This window comes from Bidens hawaiensis, unplaced genomic scaffold (genome assembly GCF_021521415.1).
Source record: "Bidens hawaiensis isolate Kalapana, Puna unplaced genomic scaffold, B.hawaiensis_p1.1 tig00024225_1, whole genome shotgun sequence".
Taxonomy (NCBI): Eukaryota; Viridiplantae; Streptophyta; class Magnoliopsida; order Asterales; family Asteraceae; genus Bidens; species Bidens hawaiensis.
In genome coordinates, this window is record NW_027493804.1 from 163,001 (window position 1) to 170,155 (window position 7,155).

The 7,155-nt window shown below is 33.4% G+C and overlaps 2 pseudogenes; one reads left to right on the forward strand and one right to left on the reverse strand.

The window, feature by feature from the left end:
* Positions 1 to 311: 311 nt before the first annotated feature.
* Positions 312 to 5,380, forward strand: LOC143568745 (monooxygenase 2-like; annotated as a pseudogene).
* A 1,043-nt stretch (positions 5,381 to 6,423) lies between these two features.
* LOC143568749 (secreted RxLR effector protein 161 pseudogene) lies at positions 6,424 to 7,155 on the reverse strand (annotated as a pseudogene).

Below are 7,155 nucleotides of genomic sequence, written 5' to 3' on the forward strand. Positions count from 1 at the left end.
GTAAGAGATGAGTGAAGATGTAATTGGGTTTTATGTAAGTGGGTTTTTGAAATTAATTTAAGTGGGTTTTGAGATTAAAGTAGGTGAGTTTTGATATTAAAGTATTAGACTAAAATACCCTTCTTCCTAGCTTTCTTTGGAAAATCAAACTTCTTATTTAATTCGGATCTACTACCTAATACCATTATTGTTTCTCTCTGTCTTTTACCTAATCTTCTACTTTCACCATGAGTATTCTAAATTTCTAATACTATATAAGATAATGGCATAGCACATAATCTTTCCACAAACAATCCCATATGGAAGTGAAGATGAATCATGAAGAAGAAGATGTGGATATACTTATTGTGGGTGCTGGTTTAGCTGGTCTCACTACTGCTTTATCCCTTCACAGGTATTATTATTATTATTATTATTATTCACACTTGTACCCTGTACAAGTAGTTGCTTACTTGCATAGTACTAGCTGTTACTAAGAAATTGATAGGGTGTTTTAGTTTTCTTTACAAGATAAAAAAAAAAAGGAAAAAGAAAATCATCAAATCAAACAAGTTGACTGAGCTACTTTAACAAAATAGACAAATTGATTTGTAAAGCATCTGCTGAATCTTAGCTGACGGCTAGAAGTACAATTGGGTCCATGAAAACAATCAATCTAAATAATACACGTCCAAAGTGGAGGCTAAGCCTTAGCTAACGTCTAGAAACAAAGGTTGATCCTTAACCGGTGTCTAGAAGCATAGGCTAAATCTTTGGTGAAAGCTAATTTAGCCGGCACTTTACATGCATGCGTATTAATTTGATGGGGAGGGTTCTATTGAAAACCACATTATAATTGAAAACCATGAAAACTAACATATTAATCACATTTAATCAAGGGTTTATATTAATAGTGGCATGATTGTAAATATTGTGAATTGTATAAGACATTTTTTTAATACAAAAGGGTAATTTAGGCAAAAGCAATTGGTAACTTTCCATAATTTTTGTTTCTCTCTCCTTTCTCTTAAACTAAAAAAAAATTCCTGATTTCCGTTCCTCTCTCTCTTATATACTTCACCTTCTCTTTCCTAGTTTTGGTTTCTTTTTCATTTCTTATAATCCAATTGTCTATTCTTACGGGACTTAAAAAAGAAGTGTTGTAATATCCTTAATTAACTCACTCATCAACATAAACATGAAATAATTATGTAAAATAAACGAAATACGTGACATGTAATTTATGTGGCCATTATGTTACATATATGTACTTGGATTGTGGATATATGTGGCCAGTATGTTACATATGTGTACTTGGAGATTTAAGCAAGTTCACCTAACACAATATATTAGGTATACGTATATGTGTATTGTGATACATAAAAGCAAAGTAATACCTTATAATAATTGAAGATACATATATGTAAGTTTTTCAAGCACTTTAACTGTGTATGTCAATATCTTACATATACTCACAAAGTAATATTTATCGGTGCATATTTTCTAATCAAAGCTACTTTTCCATACCAACATATATGTAAAAGCCAAATAAACCCCTATAATAATTAAACATACACATATGTATGTTTTTTTTAATGGATACATATATGTACGTTTGCCTAGAACTTTAACTTACATATGTGTATATTGTGCTTATGCTTAAATGTATACAAAAATATTTTACTCTTACATGTACGCATCAATGCATTAGTTGGTTGAGTGCATATATGTATCCCTATCTTTAGGTTAAGCTACATATATGTAATTTCAAAATAAACAAAAAAGATAGAGAAAAAGAGCTAAGATACGCATATGTCATTAAATAATTTAACTCAATTTTTTTTTGAAAGGAATAATTTAACTCAAATTACATGAGTAAGATACATGTTTTAACAATATATGTAAAAAAATAACAAATCATTATACATCACAAAACATAATCAAAAGTAGCAGTAGCCCAGAGAAAAATTCCATCAAGAAGAGAACCATTTGTATGTAAAGTTGCATGCTGCTTTTATTAGGATACTTGCATATATTTTAAAGTCTTTCAGTGTAAATTTTGCATTTGTGATTGAAGTACAATTTAAGAATGCTTTTGTTTATATAAGTTTGGACATGTTTTCTGATTTCTGCTCCAGTTCTCCTATGTTTGAAACTTGACTACCAATACATTCTGCCAAAAAAAAATAATAATTAAAAGATAACTAAAATGCAAAAAAAAGAAAATTAAAAAAAGTCTTTTTAATAACATGGTGTAACTGTATAGGGTTACCTGTAAGCTAGCCAATCTTCTGGCAAACAATCGTTGGCTTCAATATTCAAAAGTCAAAACTCAAAATTCACTGTTTTTACCATCAGGAAATCAATGCATTCTTCTTGTAAAAAAAAACCGATGTCATCCGTTTTTTCTGATTCGTATTCAATCTTCTCAGCGTGGGCAGTGAGGAAGGTTCCAAAAACAAATCTCAATATAATTCTTTTGGGAATAATTCAAAGTATGAAACTGGTTAGGGAGATAAATAAGGGATTTTCATTAAAATGAAATAAATTACCTTAAATACATTTATGACTAGTTACTAAAATACCCTTACAACAAAAATTTTTTTAAAAAAAAAAGAAAAAATGTGATTGGCCAATAAGAGTTTTCATAGTTTTTAAGTTTAGGGGTGGTTTTCATTTGAATCCTCCCCTTAATTTGATTAGACGCGATGTGTTTATAAACATGCTAATTCTTAGCCTTCTTAGCCAGCGAGCTTGTGTCTGAATGGTTGGTTTTGGATGTCTATTTTGGTAAAGACTGATTTTCATGTCTATTTTAATAAGCTTTTTATTCATTATGCCTATTTTGGTAATTACCCCCGAAAAAAGTAAAAAAAAAAAAACAAAGTAAAAAACTATTGAAGAAAATAATATAGTGCCACATATATTACATCAATCCAGTTGCTACTTCTTGGATTAACCTAGTTTTAATTTTGATTTTGAAGGTTAGGTTTGAAGAGTTTGGTTTAGGAGTCATCTGAAAGTTTGCGGATTACCGGATTTGCGCTTTTACTATGGACCAATGCTTGGAGGGCATTGGATGTTGTAGGAATTGGAAATACCCTTAGAAAAAAATCCACACAAATAAAAGGGTAAAGTTGTCATCTAAATTAATAGGTTTATTGGATTTTAATAATCCCTGTTGACTGGTATTGGCCGATAATAATCCCTATTCATTTTATCATCGCTGGTGGTCCCAAATTTAAAAAAGTTGGCCCCCAATGGTCCCCCGTTAAAAATGACTTAACGGCGTTATATTTTTTTCTGAATTTCAAACTAATGTGTTAGGGCTTTTGATTGGAAGGAGAATACGAGTCGATTGATGTAAAACTTCGTTCGAAATGGTGCTCCAAAACGACAAAACAATGCTTCAATTCGGGTGTTTGAACTTACAATTAACAAAAATCAAGTCGTCTGGATCGCCGTTTCGAGCTAAGTTTTACATCAATTGACTCGTATCCTCCTTCCGATTAAAATCCCTAAAACATTAGTTTGAAATTCGGAAAAAAATATAACGTCGTTAAGTCATTTTTAACAAGGGACCATTGGGGGCCAGCTTTTTTAAATTTGGGACCGCTAGTAGTGATAAAATGAATAGGAATTATTATCGGCCAATACTCGTCAATAGGGATTATTAAAATCCAATAAACCAAATTAATAAAAGAATAAGACAATAGTACAATACTACAATAATATGGCTTTTTGCCAATTTAAATCAGAATTTGAAATTTTTTTGTTTTTTTTTGTGATTGCAGATTCAAGATTGCCTCTCTTGATACTGGTCTATTTACTTCAGAGCAAGCACTAGATAAAGATGAAAAATTGTGAGTCCAGTATTAATAATTTAATATACATTCATATTTACCCTTGATAGTATCCAAATTCCAAACTTCACTAGTGAAAGAAGTAGCAACTGGTTTTTCTAGTGCCGGCCGGTAAAAAGAACTGATTTTTTTTAGCAGTGGTAGTTAATAAATTAACTAAATTTTGATTCTAGTGAGGGTTACGAAAGCCGATGTGTTATTAGAAAGGATTTGCTAGAGACAATAGTGAATGAGCTGCCTCCGGGCACCATTAGGTACTCTTCAAAGGCCGCAGCCATTGATGAACTCGGCCACTTTAAGCTAGTGCACCTAGCCAATGGGTCCATTCTTAAAACCAAGGTACGCTCCGGTTTCTCAAACCATTGGGGTATATATTTTATAATAAACATTATGTTATATCAATGTAGGTGTTGATAGGGTGTGATGGAGTTATCTCAGTGGTGGCAAAATGGTTGGGTCTTGGGGCACCTGTAAGTGTTGGAAGATCGGCTATCCGGGGTTTGGTGGAGCTCCCTGATGGCTCGGATTTTGGTCCAATGTTCCATGTTCACTTTGGAGGCGGTGTGCGCTTTGGTATCATTCCGACTAACTTGACCTTTCATTGGTTTTGCACGTTCATCCCGTCTGAAGTTCCATCTTGTAAGCCATTTAAATCTAATAACTAAAACTATTAAGAAACATATGGTTTGGTTTTAACTAATTGTTATGATTCTATTATGGTATACGTGCATACATAACTGAATTAACCAAATCGAGAATTAAACAACCAATACGGTTTTTTATTTTTTATAAATACTGTGTTGTTGGCAAAAAAAAGTTTAGTAATAATTTTTTGGCAACTAAGATCTAAATTTTCCTATAACATACTAACCGAACCGTTTATAACCAAAAGTATTGAGTTTGAATATTTAACATCCGTACGCTATGATTGTTATAGATGAAGAAGATTGGAAAGTAAACCCAATAAAAATGAAGCAATTCGTATTGAGCCGTATCAACAAGTTGCCTCAAGAAGCACAAGATGTGGTGGAAAGAACAACATTAAGTAACATAATCTATTCACCATTGAAGTTTAGACAACCATGGAATGTATTATTTGGCAACACAGTGAAAGATAACGTTTGTGTAGCCGGGGACGCACTTCATCCCATGACGCCTGACATCAGTCAAGGCGGGTGTGCAGCAATAGAAGACTCAGTGGTACTCGGTAGGTGCCTCGGGGAGGCGTTTTTAAAGAAACCAAGTGAAGAAGATGATGAATTCGCGAGGATTAAAAAGGGTTTGGAGAAATATGGGAAAGAAAGGAGATGGAGGAGTTTTAGTCTTATTAGTGTTTCATATTGTGTAGGGTTTATGCAACAAAGCAAAGGAAGGCTGGTGAGTTTTTTGAGGAAAGTATGGTTTTCTAGCCACACTCCTACTGCTTTCCTTAAGATGACTAATTTTGATTGTGGTAATCTTTTTTGATGAATTGGAAAATGGGAAATGATATGCGATGCTTCGGGTGTTTGCCAAAAATGTAAGATCAGTTGTTCAAATATATTGGAATTTGTTAGGAATGAATTTAAGGTTAAAAAAAATGTTCAAGTGTTTTCCAAAATCTTGGTGGAAATTGTAACATGGATTATTCTATGAATCGTGTAATCATTATCAGAGAAATCTATTTGTGAGTTACGCACAACGATTTATCATATAACACAGAGAATTTCCGCACATGGAATTGAATTTTGGTTGTTCCATTTGATGAATAACCAGAGAGAACTTTAGTAATCGTGCTTCTCTTCTGTATTGTATGTGTGCGATCAAGAGTATTGATTATCTTAATGCCAGGAAAACAACAAATAATTTATAATTTTATATGGTCAATTCTAGGGGTGTTCTTTGGGTTTCGGGTTTTTCGGGGTCGGGTTCTTCGGGTTTCAAAGTTTTAAATCTTAACCCAAAACCCAACCCAAATCTCTCACGGGTTTTTCGGGTTCGGGTAATTCTGGTTCGGGTTTTTTCGGGTTGGGATAACCGAGTTTCAAGTATCCTAGAAAATGAAACAAAAAACAAAAATATTTAAAAAAAACTTCAATGCTAAAATTAAAACAACAAATTCTTCTTTGCTCGTAACGGATATAATCAAATAATAAACCATTATAACTTGATAAAGTCATAAAAACAATTCAAAAGAAGAGTAAAACTAAATAACTAACTCAAACCATATCGTCTTCAATCAGACGTGACTTGATTGTTTGATTATGGTTGCAATTGGTAATAAATGGAAAATATAAATTAACAATAAACAATCGATCCATAATAGTTGGAATGAATACAGTCGATTAGGCTCAGATTCTGATAATTTTAGTGACTAAGACTAAACCTATTAATATCTAAAAATAAAAAGTTTTGATATTATTGGCACACAATTGGTATTATTCATTTTCTGGTAATTATACATAGAAAATAAGACCCTCATATACATAAAAGGGTCAAAGATAAAAAGAAAGGAAAGGCTAAATCAATGCCTACAATCAGGGAACATTAAAAGAAAATATTGTAAATAAGGACACAATATATTCTGGTCCATTACTCCCTCTCAAGTTGGTGCATGAAGGTTGATAATGCCCAACTTGTCGAGTAGGTTGTGAAAGCGTTGTGTCCCTAACGGTTTGGTGAAAACGTCCGCAACTTGTGCCTTTGTGCTAATTTCCATTGGTTGAATTTCCTTTGATTCGACCCTTTCTCGGACAAAACAACAATCCATTTCTACATGTTTAGTTCTTTCATGGAAAACAGGATTGTTAGCAATGTGTCTTGCGGCTTGGTTGTCACAAAATAGTTGAGTAGGACCCGTACATGGTATCTCTAGTTCACTTAGTAACCACCGTATCCACAAGATTTCACTTACTATGGATGCCATAGCCCGGTACTCAGCTTCTGCAGATGACCGTGAAACAATTGCTTGTTTCTTAGACTTCCATGATACAGGAGCTCCCCCTAGAAGCAATAAGTACCCTGTTCTTGACCTTCTTGTAATGGGACATCCAAGCCAATCAGAGTCACAATAGGCTGTGAGGTTCGTTCCCCCATTTTTGGTGAGAAGGATACCTTGTCCTGGTGTTGCTTTAAGGTACCGGAGGACACGATTAGCGGCTTTGAGGTGACTTTCTCTAGGGTCGCTAACAAATTGGCTTAAAACATTGACAGAATAAGTGATGTCGGGTCTTGTTGCTTGTAGATAAAGGAGCCTTCCAACAAGTTTTCTATATTGGTTAGCGTCTACCCGACTTTCACTCTCTCGTTTGTCCAACTTTAAATTTTGTTCCAT